The 23,711-nt window shown below is 35.0% G+C and overlaps 2 protein-coding genes across 3 annotated transcripts in view; one reads left to right on the plus strand and one right to left on the minus strand.

Annotated features, from left to right (window-relative positions):
• The window catches only part of LOC138696126 (uncharacterized), a 106,294-nt gene extending 99,347 nt beyond the window's left edge, over window positions 1-6,947 (minus strand). For both annotated transcript variants that reach the window (XM_069820677.1, XM_069820676.1), the window contains exon 1: window positions 6,788-6,947. The gene's annotated coding sequence lies outside the window, so the exon portion shown is untranslated. The remainder of the gene's footprint in view (window positions 1-6,787) is intronic.
• Window positions 6,948-11,558: 4,611 nt separating this feature from the next.
• The window catches only part of LOC138697032 (uncharacterized), a 33,684-nt gene continuing 21,531 nt past the window's right edge, over window positions 11,559-23,711 (plus strand). Inside the window, exons 1-3 of the mRNA XM_069822624.1 lie at window positions 11,559-13,851; window positions 13,954-14,076; window positions 14,708-14,948. The gene's annotated coding sequence lies outside the window, so the exon portion shown is untranslated. The remainder of the gene's footprint in view (window positions 13,852-13,953; window positions 14,077-14,707; window positions 14,949-23,711) is intronic.

Consider the following 23,711-nt stretch of genomic DNA (forward strand, 5'->3'; position numbering starts at 1 on the left):
TTTATTTCTATACAAAAAAAGTAAATTCATTCAATCAATCGCGAATTAATGAATGGATAATTTTGAGTTACTATGTGTACAAAGGTCCGTTATAGAACCATTGTATGGTCAACTTCTACAAACTAATATATTTTCATATTTATATCAATAATAATAAAAAAATAACACCGAAAGAAGATAATCTGAATTTGTGTTTCGTGTCCAGATCCGCAGCGAAACTTAAGCGGTAGCTATACAGTATAATAAAATATGATAGCATTTTGCTTCCCTTACCTCTATTCGTCGTCACTCTCTCCTAAGTGAATCACAAATCTTTCTTGATTACTGTCCCTGTCGTGCTTCATGTAATTCTCTTCCGTTTTAATTACATGTTGAACACAGGCGAACCAATTGTGGGGACCGATTGTTGCAGCACCATCACGCAGAAGTTGACACACACTAGCACTCAGAGTCGGGGTAATATTGTTTTTCCTAACATACGACTTTAGCTGGGCCCAGATCATTTCCAAAGGATTTAGAATACAGTGGTATGGAGGAAGTCGTAACACTTTGTGTCCATATGAGGCTGCGAGCTCCTCCACTGTATATTTTTTACTAACATTGGCTGATTTGATTTCCTGCAACATAACTGCTTTGATGGGTATGGGGTTAGGAACGGTAATATTATTATGCCTCATGAAGTTAATTATGTCTTTAACATTGCTGTTCATAGTAGGAAATCGAATTAGTTGCCGTGAATGATAACTTGCATTGTCCATCACAATTATACATTTTCGATTTCGTGGCAGGTTTTCTAAAAGATGGTTTTTGAACCAGTTCTCGAAAACTTGAGCTGTCATTTCATCATGGCTATCAGCTTTGCAGTCCCCAATGTTTTTAGCCGACAAATAGACAAAATTATCCACCCACCCCTCACTGCCTCCCGCATGCAATACCATGATGCGCTTGCCTCGCGATGTTGGTGTCTTCAGGATGCAATTGCAGGTTCCATCATCCCACCCTTTCTTCACAACATCATGGGTATCGAACCACGTCTCGTCTAAATACACGATCCTGCAGCCCTCGGAACGCAACTTACGGAGACGTTCTATGAATCTGTAACGCCAGGCGACTATCCGTGCAGATTCCATTACAGTTTGCTTCTTCTTCAAAGTGCGAAAACAAAACCCGAGTTTTATTAGAAGCTGTCGCAGTGTACATTTTTCATAAGGAAAATCACACACGTTCTGTAAGTGCTTCAGTAGTTCTGCAACAGTTGGTGGCTGGCCTTTATGAAAAAACTTATACATCTCACGCCTTATCAAGTCACAGCAGAAATCATCAATTTTACTAAATTTAACCTTCTTGTTGCCAGGTTTTTTCGGCGTCACAGGACCCCTTTGCACGATTTTCCTAACAGTTTTTCTATCCAGTTTCATTATTTTAGCTGTCTCTGAAATATGACCGTTTCCTATATTATTACTGGTAACATACTCATACGCGTTACACACCAGTTTCTGGCTTTGTTTGTTCAAAGTTTTAGTCACCTTCCTTTTATTCGCGTAACCACTGGTGCATGATTGCATATCACTTGCGGACACTGGACTGCTAGTACTCGGTCGACAATCACTTGAGGACACTGAACCACTGGTGCTCGGTCGACAATCACTTGTGGACACTGAATCACTGGTGCTCGGTCGAGGATCACTTTCGGGTACTGAAGCATTTAACTTGGGACTTCCTGGTACGTGAACTTCCACGTTTAATTCCCAAGGCCTCCATATGATTAAAATGAAGTTTTAAAAATACTAGGTAATTTACACTCTACTCCGCAAAATAATTGTAATAATAATTACAGAAGACTTTCAAACAGCGAACCAAAACACGTGTGAATTGTTTGAACATGTAAGAAAGACTGCATGTTGGTGTCTCAGGGGAGAATTGGCAACATTTATGTTTGTCTCAGAAAGCGGAAACAGAGCTTACCCCATCCCTCTAGTGGACAGAAAAGGTTGGGGGACTGTCTTACTTCAAAAGGCAACCGCTCAGCATGCGGTAGCTTCTGTCTTTAGCTGGGGATGCAAAGAGTGGCTCTACTATACAAGGCCTGGTTGAACCACATAACATGCAACGTCCTTCCTTCAGGAAGAATTTGTCTTTACCAACAGTCACAAGAAACAAAAAACAATATTACGATAATAGTTAAAATACAATACTTATGGTGTTTCCACACATTAATTTCAATTTTTAGTCACATTATAAATTTCACAGCAATTAGCACTATTATTATAAATTTAAGTATCTAGGGTATGTGACAATTGTTTTTACCCATGAAACTATTTGTATATAAACTTTGTAAAGTGTTCATACTTTGTTAATATCATATCTTAACAGTGACGGCTCGTGATAAAATATTATGTGTGTTCACAATTTTGTGTTCCAAAATCGAAGAGAATTTGAAATCGTACGTTTTTAGCCTAATATGAAATGTCATGATTCCAATGTTTCACTGTCGAAAAAACCGTATATAAATTCAAAACAACATATAATAATAATAATAATAATAATAATAATAATAATAATAATAATAATAATAATAATGAAACCTAGTCTTTTTATTTCAAATTTTTCCTGGAAAGCCAGTTTACCCAGTTCTTTACTCTTCAAAATTACTTAAACAGAGTTCATTGTTTATGTTTGTTAAAAATTAATACATAAAACGATTTACAAAAGCGTGTGTTCAGTAATATATTTTGATTCACAACACACAGATACACTATAGCCTATACCAGTACTGTAATCCCATTCGCATAGATTGATTACGGTACTATAAATACATGTCAGTAAATATTATTCTTAAATAATATACACCATCATACAGATATTTAAATTCATACCACCATCACATTCAGCCAGCACGTCTTTGAAAGCCAAATTATGCTATATGCTGACACTGAAGTATAATAATTCACAAACTACACTCTCGTAGCAGCACTGTACACATCCACATAAAGCAAACATTCCGACAGTGAGATGCTGACACCTGTAAGCTAAAATACACACTTATTAAATTTTCTCCTCGACATATAGCATGTAAACGATAGGCATCGATGCACCTGACATCTGTAGGATAGATTCACTGTTCACTTAATGCTTTGTGCTCTTGACGAGTCATAAGCAGCCAGCGAAAGAAATTTTCTCCCGCGCATGCGTGAAATTTCTGTAACCTACTTGAAAAGAGCACGGCTTGTACGTGAACGGATGTTGCCAAGTTTACATAAGAAGTTTATGCGAGATGCGGGAAGTTTAAAATACTCGATCCTGATATTATACATCCCCACTACGTCAATACAGTATTAAATAATAAAACTAGTCGTGCATTAATGGAAACAAGGTGTTCACGTGCTCTTGTGCTCTTATTGACGCACCGCCACTGTTTCTTAACGATTCTGAAGATGGCAAATTATTATTGCTGGGAACGTTCATCAATTTAAATTGTACTACGTGTTATGCTAATTAATGTGACTAAATAATCACTTAGCATCTTGATAAGCTATCTAAGATGGCAAATACATTAATTATTTATTTAATTTCAAATAGGTAGGCTAAATTAATTTGTACCTTAATGTGACAACGCAATTGAAAGGAAATATCCTCCCTTGTGATACAAAGTGTAGCTTAATTTTTACGACGTGGTTCTAGTTCTATTTCATGGACTAAGATAAACCTTTTTTTAATGTATGATCATTCAATGCTGTAGTGCTATGTAGATTTATGAGAAAAGAAATAATGTAACAATAGTAAATAACTAGATCAGCCAATTTATAGGTCCCTCTGTGACATAAAAAAGAATGTTTGAAAACAATTGATAAATTTAGAAAATAAATTATTTGTTGTTCATCAGATGAAGTGGAAGAATCAATGTGTGCTGTAGAAGACAGATCTTCATTCTAGTGAAATGAGTGGATCTTTCCTCGAGAGAAAAGAAAGCTGTTCCTGAAACCTTGTTAAGGTGCGAGAAGATAGTTTTTGCCTGCCTACAGATGAATTTTTGTATAGTGTATAAACCCAGTTCTTTAAGTACCGATAGTTGTGAATTACAAACAAACCATGGTGCATTAACAGCAGTTCGTAGTAGCCTAAGTTAGCTACTTCGTTTTGAAAAGATTGTATTCTTCGAAATAAGATAACCCTAGTAGGATCGGATTACAAAAAGAAAAAAAAAACATTAAGCTTAAATGACGGAGGGCTGTTACTAGTAATAAGCCAGATAAAAATGGATACTGTAATGCAGTCACAAAGGTAACCGATTCCACCAGTAAAAATTTTGGTGAAGTTTACTTATGCAATTGGCACTAGAAGAGATTGCTGAAATACCTTGAAAATGTCTAGGATTTATAGTATGAAGTATTGGACGTTGGATGTGATTAATGGGAGAGCTGTATGCCCACCCAGCCAAACCTAAATTATGTAAGTTACCTTACTTAGGCCTATATACTAAAATCGCCATGCATGAATGAAGAACACTACCATATTTCCTGAATGTGACGTATTTTGAGGGAGGGAATAATGGGGTTTTCAGTGTCGCCAACACTTTTCACATAATACTATACATATAATCTAACCTAACTTAACCTGTCACATAATACAAACCTAATCTAACCTAACCTGTCACAATACTACACACCTGTAGCAACATTCCTCACATTTAGTATCATTTCGTTTGCAAATGTTGTCCTCCCTGCTTTATGCCGTGTCGGGAGCCACCTAGTGGAAGAAGTGGAAGTGATGACGGGTGACTCTCTCCACTGCTCATAATTACATTTAATTTGATAAAAGTGTGTTTTGTGCAATAATCAATGTGTTAATGTAGTGATAATTCGACATATATAGTGCAATAAAAATTGCAATGTGTTGTGGATGTGATAAAAGTGTTGAAAATTGCTTTACAGCGCCACAATGGCAGTGATAAAAGTGTGCATTATTTGCTTACAGTGGCGGGTGAATGCTCTACCTTGAATAACATTTTAGGTGAAACGAGCGTTGAGTGGATTCTGCCGATTTTGGAATAGACACCGACGTACTTGAACTGCCAACATAGAAAACAAAAAATCACACTCAATCGCTTTCATCTTCATCTTGACGGAATAATAAAAGCCTAACCTAACCTAAGTGCGTCGGTGTCTATTCCAAAATCGGCGGAATCCGCTCAACGCTCGTTTAGCCACATTTTAGTTTAAGATATCATTTATTAAGAGCTAATAATGATAATCAGATATTAAGGCCATGTCTCAAAGCTACATTTTCAGCTGAAATGAACTAGATAGTTGTCTAAAAAGCTGGATGTGACGACAGGAGTCATGAACCAAGGCTACATAGTGCATAGCAATCAAGTCCATAGTAGCTAGTAAACGAAAATGCTTGCTTGATTGTTAACTGTATACTAGACAAACAAGGATACCTCATTAGCAATTGAGGTTATGAAATCTGAAGATACTTTGGAAATAAAATGTAGAACAATACGTTAACCTTCAACATTGGCATTGGTATTCTGGTACTTTCTTTATATTTTTTAAATATTGTAATATTTTAGGCTCTTATCTTTTCCACATAACTCGTAACGAAACTGCATTAGGATACTGCCTTCCTGCACCATGATTTCATAGTTTTAAGTCAAATAGTCTATTAAAGCCGTGATTCAAGCATACAAAGTTTATCTGTATATGTGTCCATAAATGTGGGGGCGTATTCCTGATACCGAACCATAACAAAAAGTTCATATGAACATGGGTCCGTAAACTCTCTGTTAGGGAGTTATGGGTTTATTGGTAATGGTACACATGATACATTTAACAACACACATTTACAAAAATTCCTCGAAGTGACCTCCTCCTGCCTCGATGCTTTGCTGTACTCTGTGCAAATGTCCTGGGGTGTTGCGAATTTGATCAAATCCATTTTGGATACGCTCCCTCAGAACATCGATATTAGGTACAGGTGTTGAATACACCAAGGATTTTAAATGTCCCCAGAGGTAAATATCCATTGGATTTAAATCTGGCTGTCGGGCAGGCCATGCAATGGATCCCCTTCGACCAATCCATCTGTTCGGAAACTGGTTATCGAGATACTGGCGAACTATCACAGTAAATTGAGTGCATATCCGTCATTTCTCTCACTGAATACATCTTGTGATGTGATTAATGTCACTGTGAATAATACAAAAGAGAACAAAAGACAATCAGACAAAACAAAACAAATGTCATGACCAACTATAATGAAGAAAGTGGAAAAAATGCAAGTTTGAGGTGAATTACATAATCAGGGTCACTACAGAAAATTCCTTTCATAATTCCCTAATGAAGGGTTTGCGGGCCCATGTTCATACGAACTTTTTGTTATGTTTTGGTGTCAGGAATACGCCCCACATTTATGGACACATATATAGGTACATCCTGTATAGTGCGTAGTTTAGTCAACTAGTTGCTAGTTACTAGTGCGTAGTATAGACTTGAGCTTTGAGACACGGCCTAATATGAATGACAGTTATGGTGTGGCCCGTGTTAAGTGAAGACACACCATAACTCGCATGTGTATTGATGGCATTAAAATATTCACATTCATTTTTCAATGTATTTTTATTAATCACTGCGCAAAGTAAAATGTGATCAGTTTTGTTTAGTTTGCATTAAGCTCTGCCGATTTGGCAGCACTCATAATTAGTAACCAGTTTGGCTAACATTTGTTAGGTTAGGTGAAGTGAGGTTAGTTTTAATTATTAACTTACTATACTTCTCTTTCAACATACCTCAAACTTCCAGCGCATTTACTTTGACACAGTTCACTAGACGACAAAGACGATAAGAACAAAAAAAAAATACAAAGGATAAAATTCGAAAAATGCTGCTAATATCTTCAATAATACCGCCACATTTGACTTCTTAACTAGGCCCTGAGAGGATAAAAAGAAACTAGGCCCGACCGCAATGTTGCCAACTCGTACTTGATAAAATCCCTCTAATTTGATGAAAATTTCCCTTCCTTCTACAAAAAAAAATCCTTTTATTAATAAATAAGCAACCTTTCTATACTGGGTCATATTTCATTAAAGCTTGACAAATAACAAATGGAAATTCTAAAAATTGTCAAATTTCTGTTTCATAAAACATTCCGCCTGTCAGGAAAAATCGTGACAGTTTGTACAATTTGTCAGACTCCTGTTTCATAAAAGTTTCACCATGACAGACAAATACAGTACAACTTGTCAAAACTTTTTTGACATGTTACATTTTCTGAAACAGAAAAGTCAATTCATTTATTGACATTTCGGTAGTTTCCTAGTATCCCGTACTCGTTACATAAGTTGTTTTTATGTTTACACAGTGACTCCTTTCTGAAAAGAATTTTAATACATCTCCATTCACAAGGACTTGCTACATGATCTGATTGAGAAGCAGCCATTTCATGACGACATTATTGACATAGCCTACTTGTAGAATTGTCATGAAATTCTGACACTTCATGTTTCGTATTTCATAGGAAGTTAAATTTATTGTTGCAATAGTTGGGCCATATTGTAGGCTCTAAGAACTGATTCCGAACCGATAGCCTACTGAACTGCCAGTTACCTGTTCCAACGTGCTTTAGAAATCGTTCGGAACGAGTGATTAAGAGCAGGAATTGAGAATTCTGAACTGCTGATGCATGCACAGATGGTTTAATCTGATTATCTGAAGTTATGGTTATAATTTATAAAGCTTCGAGACTTGGTAGGTTAAAATAAAAAAGAAATAGGCCATCATAACTGATTTGGAAGGTGATAGCAATATATTTTTTACGAAGAATTAAGTTCGGAAGAGGAATATACACTACTGTTTGTGAAAAGTGCAACACCCAGAAAGAATGGCCCGAACGACTCCAAACTCGGGAGATGTGTTAAATGTTATGTTTTATTTAACGACGCTCGCAACTGCAGAGGTTATATCAGCGTCGCCGGATGTGCCGGAATTTTGTCCCGCAGGAGTTCTTTTACATGCCAATAAATCTACTGACATGAGCCTGTCGCATTTAAGCACACTTAAATGCCATCGACCTGGCCCGGGATCGAACCCGCAACCTTGGGCATAGAAGGCCAGCGCTATACCAACTCGCCAACCAGGTCGACTCGGGAGATGTGTAGAACAGTGTATCACCAATAATTGATTACGTTTCCAGAGAGACGGCGCGTACACATAGGCCCAGCAGTGACGTCTTTTGTGTTACCAGCAAGCAATGGCGGCTCGCAACCTCAACAATTGGTGAAGCTCTTTTATTAAGGAACATGATGTACGACTTGCTTATTTTTTGTAGATTAAGTTGATTCGTCTGTCTCTACAGATGGAAAATTTGTCAGAGTGTGTTCAGAAATCGTTGCTGAGTCAATTGAACTGATAATCTTTGATTGAGAGCAAACACTCTTTACAAAATTCGTTGCAATTAACACCAACATCTCAGAACCAACTGGGGCAAATAACCAACCCAGCAGTAAAGAAACAACTTCCCATAAGTCTCCAAAATGGAAAATATTGAACGGAAGTTGTCCCCAATATTCCGATTCTCCTGACAAAGTTTCTCTTTCAATGAAAGAATCCATAAAGAATAGTCTGCAAGAGAAATCTATCCCTGACATATTTATTTCTATATCTAACAACATTTTTGACAAATAGGCTATTAGAACATTCACAAGTATGTAGTCAACAGAAAAATGACCATTCATTTTCACTCGCAAAAGAAGAGCTTATGAAGTTCGTCGGTATTCTTCTTTTTAGTGGGTACCACACACTACCAAGGGAGCTCATGTACTGGGATCATTCTCCAGATTTCAGCGTGGAAATTGCTGCTGACTGCATGTCATGTAATAGATTCCAAGACATAAGAAAGAACCATTTCAATGACAACAGCAGCATTGACAAAGAAGACAGATATTACAAAGTGAGGCGACTATATGATTTAGCTAATGAATCTCTGAAGAAATATGGGGTTATTTTGTTATAAATTATCAATTGACGAAAGGATGGTGAAATATTATGGCAGGCACACACTGAAGTTATATATATGAGGGAAAATCCAGTAACATTTGGGTATAAACTCTGGATGCTATATAGTTATGATGGTTATCCTTTACAGATTTTGCCATACCAGGGAGAAAAGGACAACGATCATGAACATTGTCATTTAGAGTTGCAAAATCGCTTGCATCCATAATTGAAAACTCTAAACAGCTTGTTATTTATATGGATAACTTCTTCACATCCTACAAACTTGCCGTCATGATGAAGGAAAAAGGTTTCTTTATGACAGGAACTGTTCAGGAAAATCGCATTGAAAAGTGTCCACTCAAACCATCTTCCGAAATGAAGAAAAGGGAAGAGGAGCTATCGACAAATGTTTGGATACAAATAATAATATTGGATTAATTCGCTGGAATGATAACAAAGTTGTAGCAGTTGTCACCAGTTTTGAATCCTCGATCCTAAAGGAGAAGTGCAACGAAGGACAAAAGGTTCAAGAACTAACATCGCAATCCCACATTGCATTAGTTCCTACAATAAATACAAGAATGGAGTTGACCTCTTCGATAACCTAATGGCTGTATACCAAATCCGGATTCGAGGCAAGAAGTGGTACTTCCCTCTATTCACAAATATCTTGGACACCATGGAAGCTCTATACTACTGCTGAGCTGGGTACACATGACCCACTTATGTTTCGAAGAGAGTAAGTAATCAACATATTTGATGATATTAGTAACCATATGACATCCAATGCATTTATTATTATTATTATTATTATTATTATTATTATTATTATTATTTTACAGACTGGCAACGTTTTTCTTGAAGAGCAGTGGTACACCGAAACCCAGACCAGGACCACATCGAAAAGAAAATGTCTTATGGACGTCAGGCTCGACAGCATTAGTGATTTCATAGTAATAAATCGATCATGAAAACAACTTCGGAGTTCCTAGGGAAAGCCGACAACAATGTGTGTGAAGTTTAAAAGGAGGCTCTGTGTCAAATGTCTTGAGAAATGTCACAAATTGTAAAATTAATGGATGAAGGTGTGAAAGAAAATGTTTCTTAGTAATGTAAATTAATATACTAGTAGATTTCTCATATAGCCCCAATGTCCTATGTATAGGACACACTGTATATTTCAAATGGGACAATTTTTTTTCGAAAATCCAGTTTGTACATACTCAAACAATGTATCTGAGTTCGTTTAGTAATCAAATATCAAAATAAATTATGATATGCTATTGTGGGTCTTAATGGGTTAAAATAAACAGTAGTCAATGTCAAGTCAGCAGTCGAAGTTTGGTTGGAACCTCGTAAGTAACATCAATAAGGCATGACCTCAAATGGTACGTAGTAAAATATGATTTCACGGTTTACACATCAAATAGACACGTATAGTATAACACTAGCTCACTCCCTGTCATAGAGGAATCACAATATTAACGGTCAATAGATACAGTACGTAAGTATGCGTCTGTCTTTTGGTTATGTCCTTCATTGACAGCAAGGGAGTCGGTCATTTGTTTTTTAGATCACACTTTTGTTCGTAAGTCAGTCTTGATAATAGAACTGTCCTAAAAAATTCAAGTAAATTGGTGTCAGGAACTGTTATTTCACTCATTTATTATATCAGCCACAATGCACACTAACACTTCAACTGATCACAACTGACGAAAAGGGATAACTCGGAAACTACTTATTTTCAATGTCAAAGCTAGCTTTCTGCGAGCCTTGCGACCAGGGTAGTTTAGTTAGAAAGGGATGGAAAATCTACGGGGTGGCTTACACAGAAGAATGAGTGTAAGAAACCAGTCTGCTTGGAAGCTGGTGTGTGCTTCTGAAAGATCCAGGAAGGTGAGTTTATAAAATATAATATATGTTTTATGAAAATAATATATAAACCTTATGTAGTTCATATTTCAATAGTGGAAGGAAAGTGTTAATTTTTTCAAAAGAATATGATGCCGAAAGTACAATACATTTTATCGTTTGCTGGGGAAAGGGTCTGTGCAGAGGCGATTAGCGATCCTGGTGGTTAGCAACTATCTATGGATGCATATTTCAACTGTCTATGTTTGCATATTTAGTAAGTATTGAGCTTCGTGACTGTATATACTAGATCACAGTCTAGTATATACAGTCGCGAAGCTCAATACGTAGTAAATATGCAAACATTAGATAGTTGATCACCACTAGGATCGCTAATATCGCCTCATTACAGGCAATGCAAAATAGTACCGTCACAGTCTATTGTTCTATCACCCTCAAAACTCAAGCTTCTTGACTGTATATAGTAGACTGTGATTCTAGTATAGAGCTCGATGGTTGAAATACCTCGTTGTTGAAATACGACAATTTTCATAAGTTGGTATGACTTGCGTTTCATTTATATGGCAACCCTGCCTTTCTCTTGAGCAGCGACTAATTGCAGGAACGCGTTCCACTAAGTACGCATGCGCGGAATTGACGTCACAAGCAGACGATACGTTGGGGACGTTACCAGAACTGCGCGCGCCACGTCGATAGGCCATTGTATTATCGTTATTCACGCGACACGTGTTCCACGTGGACGACAAATGGGTGTTGCCTGCTTGTTATGTAAAGGTTGACGCTCACTGGCACGAACCGGAAATATTCTGCGAGAGACGTATGCATGTATTTTAAACGGCAAACGCTCACTTGTTCGAACAGAAGCAACCGGCTGCCGGTCCTGACGGACAGGGTTCTCGCGACACGACCCTAGCGGAATTTCCGATGACGATCGTCAGCATTCGTATGTCTTCGCTGGTCTTCGGAGAAAAGTGTGTTGGCTGTTCTCACTACTTTCCCACTCAACATGTGCTGGTGCGTTGTCAGGACAGATTATTCTTAAAATGGGTGATGAGAAGTTAATTTTAACAGTGCTAATCGCGCTTCTGTGCTGATTGGCCTTCGAAATGTGATGTTTCCCTTCATTATTTCAAGTGCTAATAACAGATGAAGTTTTAAACATTTTTCTTCGCTCAAACGAAAGTACTAAAAAAACCATTACTCGATCTTTACACAAATCTGGGAAAAGATGTTTAAATTAATCAAAACACTTTTTTATAATGTTATGATTAGAGCCCGGATTGTATGTAATTATATATTCCGTTCCTACATATGTAGCTATAAGGAAAGCTAAAAGTCCGCGAATCATATTAAAGGAATCATTATTCCGAAGTTTTAAATTTTTTTACATATTTTGGTGCATAATAAATATTTTGGCATATATTGTATTTTTTTACATATTTTGAAGGATATTGCATAATTTGAAAGAATATATACTTTTTTTCACCAATTTTCTCTCTACGTAATTCTTAAGTTATTTTTCAAAATTGTTTATAAAGCTTATCCCTTCGTCTCTAGTGCATAAATATAATTTAATAATTGAAAATAATAACGTATTCCGTCAAAAAATGAACATCTCTTTGCAATGCTAATAGTTTGTAGGCTATATCCTTGAGAAGTAACGGTAAAGTAGGTACAAATACCAACGCAAATGGTGGGTCATTGTACTGCTAACGTAGTGAAGGAAAGAATGAAAATTACCCTGTGGGTATGGCCGTTTCGCACAAACACCCCCAATCAGTTGCTCTAAAAGAAAATAATAGTTTTTTCTGTTTTTTTTTAAGAAACTTATTTTGACATCAGGTAATCCAAGTTAAAAGACTGGATTTCAATTGATGATTCCTTTACTAAAATGGTAAAATCGTGCAGTCCAAAGTGTGTGACAAACGCATTGGGTGCTCCATGAAGTTACAATTAGAACAGCATTTAAAAATTGGACTTCATGTGAGAAATAAAAAACGTGCTCCGTCGAAAAGAAACAAGTTCTTCTTACACAAGTGGTGCTGAAACATTAGTCTTCTACAAGTGAATTTAATAAAAATTTGTGCATGGCAATGGTTGCTGCAAACGTACAGTGTATAAACTTGGAGTTCCAAAGTTCCAAGCATTCCTACGCAAATACTGCAACTTCAATATTTCGCATGAATCAACACTCCGGAAAAAATATTTGAACTCCTGCTACACTGACACAATGGAAACGATTAGAGATGGACTTGATGATTCCTACGTATGGGTTGCCGTTGACGAGACGATCAATGACGGCAGAAAATATGGAAAAATATTTAATTATTAATTGCGCCTCCAAACGATAATTAAATGAGGTTCAATCACATGTGCACCTGTAATTTTTTATTAGTGTGCAAAAATACATCTAATAAAGCTTAGATTTTAAATTACCAACGTTTTTTTTATTTATTACATATTTATCTACATACTTCGTCATTTTAGCTTCATATTTATGTAGTCTACATAGTTCTCATTTTCACATTACATAAAATCCGGGCTCTAGTTATGGACCCATATTTTCTTTTTTTCTTCCTCATCAGCTAAAGACTCAGTAAAATAAAATAAACTTCGGAACTGCTATCCCACTCCATGTTTAAACCAGACTGCCTGTCGACTGTACCGGAATATTCCGAGCAGTGAGCGTCAGAGCTTCCGCGGAAGACGGACTGCTGTAGATTTCCGTTCCGGTCGGTTCGTACCAGTGAGCGTCAACCTTAACAAGATTTTTTCGAACCAGACTAATGTGAATAGACACAAAAGAGAAGTTCACGATTGTAGAGAAAAAGAAGTCATTGAATATGACAAAGTTGTTTGTGTCTTCAAGTGCTTGGAAGGGTGTGTGGTATCGTTCAAATACAATTCGGCTTTACGAATTCATTTACAAAAATACATCATATTAATCAAGAATGTGAGGAGCAAGAATTTTCTAGTTTTGAAGGTAAGCATATTTTTAGACAATATAAATAATAATAATAAAAAGAGAAATCTTGTAGTGAAATTCATTTAATTGTATAATAATTATTGAATTTCTTCTATACAGAGTTCATGGCATGGATGGCGAGGATAGAGAAAGAAAACTTGGTCCAGTACGAGAAAGTGACTGGCAGTAAGAGGAAAAGAGATCAAAATATTGAAAGGATATACTTTGAATGGGTGAGATCAGGTATGGGTTCACTATATGAATTAATGATGCAAATACTGTTATAATTCAAGCAAATAAAAAAAAAACTTCAGTATACGGTTACCTCACCGACAACAATTATTTAAAATACCGGTACTTAAAAGAACAGATTGTCTGTGTTTGTTGAATGCGCATCATCATGCTAGCGAAAAGGCATTTTTCAGTGCCAATAATTTATTTTGTCTGTACAAGGCTGGAATTTTGTGGGAAGAGAGGAAAGAAGGTAACCGTGTTCTGAAGTTTATCGAACTTTCAATTGGAGGCAGTGATGTGACAATATTGAGAGGACATACTTCGAATGTGCGAGATCAGGTATGAGTTCATTATATGGAATGGATATATTAATTAGGGTATGCAAATTACTATAAGTAAACTTTCAGTTAGGAGTAGGGAGGTCAAAATATTCACTTCGAGTTCAGGTATGAGTTCATTATATTAATTAATAATGCAAATATTGTTGTAATCCTAGAAAGTAAACTTTTAGTAAGAGACAGGAGGTGAAAGTATTGAAAGGACATACCTACTTTGAATGTGTGAGATCGAATCTGAGTTCATTATATTAATTAATCATACAAATATTGTTATAATTTATAGAAAGAATACTTTTTTTCAGGAAAAACACGTCAATCATTAACAGTACGTAAAAGAAGTTTGAAGTCTCAAGGATCTTGCAAATTAGGTAGATTTTGCACAAACCAAATAATAGTAGTACATGAACTTACGAATAATAAGTGCAATGCAAAGTTTTATAAGACTCATTATGGCCATAAAAATGAGTTGCAACATTTAACTGTTCCAAAGACTGATCGCATGGAAATTGCTACAGAACTGATTAAAGGAATTTCACCAACAAAGTAAGTACCGATATTTTCCTCGTTTTTTTATATTTGTGACAGTGGATCATGAGTGTGGTCATGGTTATGGATGATAATAGAGATAAATAACTCTGAATGAGCAAACATTGCATGGTATTCTAAAGAAATAGAAGTTCGTTAATTCAAGAATAGTTACAAATTGCATTATTTCATATACACACTAGACCTCTGCATTCTCTTGAAAACAGCCGTCCGAGCTCGCTGATTAGTCCTCAGTTGTGAAGAAAGTAGCTGGGAAATGATATGCTCGAGCGCATACAGTCGAGAATTTATAACCGGCCAGTTGAAACATTTACTTGATCTGTTGCATGCGCTCGAGGTTATTGCACTACAATTACATCACCTTTTATTGCTTGATATCCAAAAAAAAGCCTACTTAAGAAGGTTACCACTTTGTTTTTATTTCAGATAGCACGAAAATTAGGAAGTACCATATGAACATTTAAACAAGGAAACATAATTTTTAAATAACACAATTCTTTAAATGAAATAATGCTTTATATATCAGTGGTCGTCAGCACTTGCTGAAATGTGTAATGGGTACGTGGTGTTGTCCCGTGCGCACCGTCATGCAACAGGGAGAGAGAGGGAGAGCATATCTGCTAGCAGCTACGAGAGCATATAGTGCACTGCATTTTCCGCGGGTAAGAGCCTAGCCCCAGCATGCTCTGTGCTGACGACCCCTGCTTTATATTATCAATCAGTAATGTTATTCAGCATCCATCTTGTCTAATTCATTATATCAGTAATGAATGTTTAATGTGGCTTATTAAATATATGATTGCTTAAAAAGAACAGAGATTTTGTGATGCGTCTCAAATTTCTTCAAAAGCAGATATAATCTATTTTAGTTACAGTATTTAATAAAAATAAAGCAAATCTACATGCTCACTTTGCTTAACATTTGTACAATAATGTATATTAAGAGATGGTTAATCGCAGACAATGATTGATGTTGCAGCTACTTATGGTAAGGTGGATGCAGATTCTGTTATTCCACATTCAATGATCTTATCACGAAATATCAAGGATGCACCAAACATAATTCGTTCTGAAGTTATTTCCGAAATTAAAATAATGGAAAAATCGCCATTTGTTTTAAAATTAATATATATATTTTTTTCAGTCTTATGTAGAATTTCCTCTTTGGTTTCTTTAATGTATTTACTTTTGTATTGTGCCATTACGAATGTTACAAAATATTATAAGTTAACTGTTCTGTTGAACTAGAGGAGAATACTAAAATTTTTTTTATAATTTTTTAGTGCTGCTTATACTTTATATTTATATTCTGATAGGAAACTTAGTTTGTTAAAATTTTATTTTATTTTATTGCTTTATTAATTTATTATTATTATTATTTAAATATTTTACTGTAATTTTTATTCAGTCTGATAGCCTGTATGCCTACAAGGATCACTAATCATGTGACAGAGCATCAAGCAGTTTAACATTTTTATAGCGCATACTATAAACACACCGATCAAAGACAGTTTTCAGTCTATGATACTCTTTGAGCAACTGGGACAACCAGTCGGCTGTGATGCTTCATCGAGTGTTTTGCTTTCTGCAGAGTCAGTACACATGGCAGGTGGTTACTGTGTATAGTACGAAGCTTCGATTTTGTATATATCATGACTCTTGGATGGTCGTTTTCAACGAAATGCAGAGTCTAATACACAAATTTCAATAACATCTACTTACACAAGAATTAATCTATAGGACAGAAAGTATGTTTCGATATAAAGGATTTTACTTGCTTTATGAAGCTGTGTTTGCTTTTTGTTTCCTTGATGCTAGTTTGTAATTAGTTATTAATGTTACTTCCCTATTAAATAAATTTTGTTTATATATATGTTATACGGAATCCGGGGCATAACGAATGTGATACGGGCCCGCCTACAAAAATAAAATTTCGGGCCCCCTAAAATAAAATTTATCAGTGCACCCAAATGTATAACCTATCAATAACTAATAATGACATAAATATATTTACAGGTAATAGAAGTTCAACTTTAATGTGATATATTTCCAAATTATAAGAACAAGGAGATTAATCATTCATTATTGTAAGATTATTAAAATAATAACAATTATTAATAAATTTTATTAAAAAGCATATAATATATACTATAGTGATTGAAATTAAGTAGGTGGGTAGGCCTATCATTAAGTATATACTTTTATCTGGTATCTGCTGTTTGTTGTACTTACAAAACTTTACTGTACTCATATTGAACTCTAGTGAAACTGGACCATGCGGCGTGCTTTCTGTGATGCGAAGGCATTGATGATGTCACTGACATCAATGGATCTAGCCCTTTCACATTCGATACTGAGGAGGCTGAGTTCACTAAGTCTGTCTTGGGTCATAGAATTCCACAGATAGTTCTTTGTAAGTTTTAGCTTTACTGTTCGGCCGAAGAAACAGTATCCGGAATAGTTAGAAATAGGTAAAATGCCGTGCATAAGTCTGGAACTCTAGCAGCTATGATTGAATTTTCTATTATAGATTTGTTAATTCAGATACAGAAGTTAATGAGGCTATTTTTTTCAGAGCTTTTCTGAAACCTATTACCTGGTCTGGGAATTCACTGGATAAATCTTCCTCATATTCATTTTGAACAACCACTGCTGCATTATGAATCTCTTAGTCAGAAGCAGAATTTAGAAATATTGGGGAAATAATTTTGAAGAAATGGTTAACATTATGCATACCCTCAAATCGGTTTTTTAATTGAGCTACAATAAAGTCCAAATAACCTTTAAAAACAGTGGTTCTGAAATACATCTTTGGATCTACTAGCCGCTCGTCCTGGTACAATTCATCAAAATGTTTTTTTACTTTTCGAATTCTTTAATTTTCAAATTGTGGTGGAATGTCCCAGCTCTTTGCCAAAGATGTAACTGATGACATTGCTTCTTCAAAATTATTTCGGTAACGAGATAAATTATCGGCTGCATTCTGAATAAGAGAATACGCTTTATCAAGCTCTAATTTTCCGATTGCATAATTTGTGATGCTAGATTAGTACATTCTAGAATCTTTGATTGCAACACTATTTGAAAAATGAATTGAATATTCTATAATTGGTTTTTCAAAGCAATAGCTTGTTCTCCTTCTTCCTTTTTTTAGATATCAATATTAATTTTGACAGAGCCTTAAGTACATCGACATAAGCATAACGCAGGGCTTTAACAGACTGGTATCTCTAAGACCAACATACTGGGCAAAGTTTTTTTAAGGTATGAAAAGATACCAAATGTTCCCATCTTTTAATACTATGACTGAAGAAAAGATACAACATTTCCACTGTGTCATAAAAGGATCTAACTTCTTGAATTCCATATGCAGCATCTTTAAGTACTAGATTTAAATTATGCACTGCACAATGTACATATTTTGCGGTTCTTTGTCTTTGTTCAATTCTCGTTCTGACACCTTTGTTTACGCCTCACATATTGGCACAACTGTCATGCTCCTGACCACATGTCCCTTTTCTTAAAAGTGTCCCTTTTCATCTATTGCACTGAGTATTTCCTTCTCTATTCTTAATGCACTTTGATCTTTCATTTCGCGAAAACCTAAGAAGCTTTCATTTATCTTCACGTCACAAGGCTTTCCAGTTACATCATGTGAAACTGTAACGTATCTAAATGTCTGACTTAATTGTTCTTTTTTTGTTATGTCCTGTGTTGTATCGAAAAGAATGGGGCAGCTTTAATGTCATTAATAATTTCTTTTTCAACTGCATGGGATAAAACATTTATTAACTCATTTTGAATAGAAGGTACTTTTGTGTATATTTTGGATCGTAGGCCAATTTTGCGAGAAGTTCGATGATTGCTAAAAAGTTTCCACTTTTTGATTTTTCAATTTGTTCCCTATGTCCCCGAAAAACTAGATTATTGGATGCCAGAGTTAATGTCACATTCACGATATGCTCAAGGACCTGTTTCCATATGTTTTCACTTTTCTTTAATTCTGAATCCATACCCACGTCAACTGTGTTTTTCTTACGCCACGAATTGAAAACGACGCATGCGTTCAAATGTGCGTAACTAGTTTTGTGTCGCACTATACTTTTGGTTAACCACCTCCAATCTCGGACCCCTTCCCTCCAAGCTGAAGACTACTTCTGCTGTCCAAAGAGCCAGCATGGTTTACAATAAACAGAGTCATTTTTAATTGAATGACACAACCATTCTCTCCTAATTCTTTGCCCTGTCATTGTGAATTTATCGTAATATTTCGCGGAAAAGCTTCTGTTATCCTGCTTAGGATCTTTAGGGAAAGGACCTGCTGGCTCTGGCTGATAAGGATTTTGTCTAACAAAGAACTTTTTTGTTTCATTATCTACTTCTAACTCATATTCTGCACGATCATTTGAATACTCTACAACTGCAATATTGGTAGGCCTAATTACATTTAAGGCAATTTTGTTACAATCTTCTTTTTCGCTAATGCTTTCACAATTGCTGTCTCTACTAACATCTATTTCTATATCACTTTTCACTTCAGACGCGCACTCACTTGTGGCACTGCAAACATTTGTAACTGTTGAGCTAGCACTACTGCTAGGAGCAGAAAGAGAAAAAACATTACTTATTTTCACTAATTTGTTTATTTCTTTTTCTAACTCTCACTTCTTCTTTCTTTTCTGTGCACCACTTAGATGTTCGTACTTAACTTTAAAGGGTTTCATTTTTCAGTACTATACTGTCTATATTCTCTAATAATAATTTACTGGATTAAAACACAGAAAAATATACAAATAAAATTAAATTTATAACTGTTCAAATAAAGTTGGAAAAATATCACACCGACCACACAACAGACATTTACTTCCCGCAAAGAGAGCTCTTTCCAAACTGAGTAAAGTTGATTGACCGTTACTACACAAACATCTTATTGGATAATTTATTGGCATTATAATTTTGAACAAAAACCTATTCTGTTGTTGTCGAATAAATGTATAACAAAAGTTAAACGTTCAGAGAAAAATGTGCATAAAACCAACTCAGGTAATACACTACTTATCAAGAAAATACAATTCTACAACTAAAATATGATATTTTGGTATCAATTTTCATTGTTGTCATTATGATAAAATAACTTTGCGCTGCTCTTTTGTGAGGACTGAGAGTGATGCCGCACACCACGTGTATTATGTGATATGCGACCAGACTGTTGGCAAGGACGCAGGGCAAGCATTGTTTAAAGCTGTGTTGGATTCAACAACATAGTCCGATTCTATGAAACCGTCGTGAATAATGATCTGACCAGTTCCATGCAGGCTGTAATTAATTGGCTTTTTTTTTATATACTTTTTCTTTCTTTTTTGCATGGTGTTTGCAGGCCCTGCAGACCCTAACGTTATGCCGCTGTATGGAATTTAATATTTAAATTGACCTTTTCCAATGAACTATGATTGTGAATTTCTATTTTTTTTATATAAATTTCCCAATTGGTCTCTAAGATAACAATTTCAAAAATACAAAAATATTAATACAATGAAGTGGAAGGATATTGCAAAATATAAATAGTTCTCGACATGAGTTCCTGTTTCCTGTTCCATTTATTACACTATGTAGGCTTATCCTCCTTTGTAATTTGAAAACACTTTCACTTCCTTGGTCATTTCTCCCAAAAAGTTACACCAGACCTTAATTAGGAATTAAAATGAGGAAAATAGATATTTGTAACGTGTATAAACTCACTTTTTCTCTTAGTGATTGAATTAAAAAAGAAATGGAACTAAGTTTTCATATTAACGATCTAATGTTGCCATTTCATTTCATGCATTCATTTATGTGGATACCTTTAAACTTTCAATGTATCTTCAAGGCTGTCTGGGGGGGGGGGGACAGAGAACTTAGGTGGAAGGCCCTGGTTCCCTATTTTTTTATTATCTTTTTAGGGAGAGAAAGACAGAAAATATTCAGACAAGATTTATTTATATGAAAGAATAATTCTATTAAGTCACATATTATTGAAAATTATGTTTGCAACAAGTTTGGGACTTTACATTTTGTCACTCTCCCTGTCAGTGTAACATCTGGAGAATGTGGGTTCAGTAAACTGAAGTTGATCAAGAGTCACTTGCGAACACGTTTAGGTTAAGAAAAACTCAACAATCTAACAATGCTAGCCACTGAGTGTAAACTGATTTCAGAGATATTCATTAGTGAGTCACAGAATAGTTTTATTTGCTAAAGTGAGCTGATTCAAGATGCTTCAAAATCTCAAACATTAGAATTAGATTCTGACTAAAGTAGCCTACTTCTCAATATCTTCTAGAGATGTGATGTTTCAGTTAGGATGCTACTGTACAACAATTAATTAGGCTACATTACAGTGACTAAGTTATATCCATGTAGAGTATTAATTTTTCTTAAATATATTTGTATATTTTCAATAAAGTATGCCTATATTTATTATTAAAATTACATTTTTTACTTATTGTAAGACCAATTATTATGCATGTTTATGTTTATAAACTGAGGGTATTTTATTTCTCTTGCCCAAGTAATATTTCAGTTTCAGTAACAAACATGGTTACCAAATATTGTAATACAATTTCTTTAGTTTGTCTTAGTTTGTAATTAACTCAACAAGCAGCCTTCTATTTTCTAAATGTGATTTTAACCAAAATTTCCTTTAATTACATAGGTACAAAGTTCAGAGAGAAAAATATGAATGTTTAATGCATCACAGGCTTTTGTTAGGTCAGTCATTAAGATCATAACACCCATTTAATGTGATAATCTGAAAGATAAGTTTTATTAAAACTTTATTTCATACATATGTCATTTCATGTTTGCAGGATACTTGATAATGTTCGAGACAATATCGTTTCCAACCTGAAGAGAGTGGATCTTGTCACGAGGAAAGACATACATAATATCAGAAGTTCTTTCAACATTGAATTAGGGATGGATGTCGCCACCACAATGATGCAACAAGTGTTGAACTTTGGGTGAATGAGTGTAAGACGAATGAAAAAAAACCAGTGTTATTTTACAAAAAGCAAGGTGTAGATATGGAGGGAAGTGATTTAAATGCAGAATATTTTTGCACTATTTTAATGAATTCTGCACAGTCTGAAATGCTAAAAAAGTTTGGGGGGAACATTGTATGTGTTGACAGTACACATGGTCTCAACTCATACGATTTTGAAATGACCACAGTATTAGTTATAGATGAATTTTATGGAGGATTTCCTTTTGCAACAATGTTTAGTAACAGGAAAGATACACATATCCATGAGATCTTTTTTGGAAAAATTAAGGAACGTACTGGGCAAATAGAAGCTAATGTGTTTATGACAGATATCACAAACATATTCTACAGTGCATGGGTTAGTACAATGGGAGCTGTGCCACATCAACTTTATTGCTCATGGCATGTTGATCGAGCATGGCAGCAAAATTTAAATGAGGTAAATGATTCTGAAAAAAGGAAGTGGATTTACAAAACCTTGAAGTATTTACAAGTTACTTTAGAAAAAAATGAATTCAAGCTTGGTTTTGACAATTTCTTACAATCACTATATGAAGACGAGAACACTAAAAGCATGGCAGAATACCTCAGAATGCATTATTATATCAATACTGAAAAATGGGCATATTGTTTTCGAAAACTCTACAAAATCAACACCAACATGCATCTTGAGAATATGCATAAGATAATTATGTAAATATGTATACTTTGAGGGGAAAAAAATAAGATTAGATAAAGCTCTTCATGTTTTACAAAAATTCATGAGAGACAAAGTGGTTGATCAAATTATTAAACTCACCAAAGGGAAAATAAGTGTACATCACAGTGCAATACAAATAAGACACAAGAGTGCATTGTCACTTGATTATGAAATTGAAAAAACTGATAATGATGACTACATCCTAAGTGTCCTGACGAAGATTTTGTTGTATCAAAAAGAATGACCACTTCATGCTGCAAATTAAAATGTGAATGCTGTCATATCTGTGTGCATACATATGAGTGCTCATGTATAGATTTCAATTTAAAAGCTACAATATGCAAGCACATACACTATGTATCCATGAAAATGAAAGAAGAAAATCCATCACAATCACCACAGGATGAAATACATGCTGATGAAGTGAATAATCTCATAAAACAGGTATCAACGTCAAGAACACATGAAGTTATAATAAAAGAAATTGAACAATCCTTGAACGTTATTAGAAGTAATTTACAGAGAAGAGTTCATAGTAAGGATGAACTGAATTTAATTCTAAATAATGTGAAAACTGCTGCATCAATAACTGGATTGTCTAAATCACATGTTCCATTGAAGGAATGTGCAGAAAATTCAGAAGAACCAGCCAATAAGAAGGTTGAAAAGCAGTTCTTCTTTTCAACTAAAGTAAAGAAAGGGAAGAAGAAGGAGAAAATGAAGAAGCCAAGCAAGGAAGACATCACTGTTATTAAAGAATCTTTAACTGACACTGTACATGTTTCCACAAATGCCTCTAATGATCACAATTATACTAATCATCAGATAACTTTCCCACATCACTAGATCATACAAGATCGTTACCAGTGCCCTATAGTGTGAAAATATATCATATAGCCTAAATAAAGAAATAGAGAATATAATACATAATCCAATTAAGCAAGACAAGAATACTTCATTTTGTTTCCAAATGTACTATTGAGTAATAACATCCACTAATTGAGTATTCTTTTAACTTGTATTTAAATGTATATTGGGA

This window comes from Periplaneta americana, chromosome 3 (genome assembly GCF_040183065.1).
Source record: "Periplaneta americana isolate PAMFEO1 chromosome 3, P.americana_PAMFEO1_priV1, whole genome shotgun sequence".
NCBI lineage: Eukaryota > Metazoa > Arthropoda > Insecta > Blattodea > Blattidae > Periplaneta > Periplaneta americana.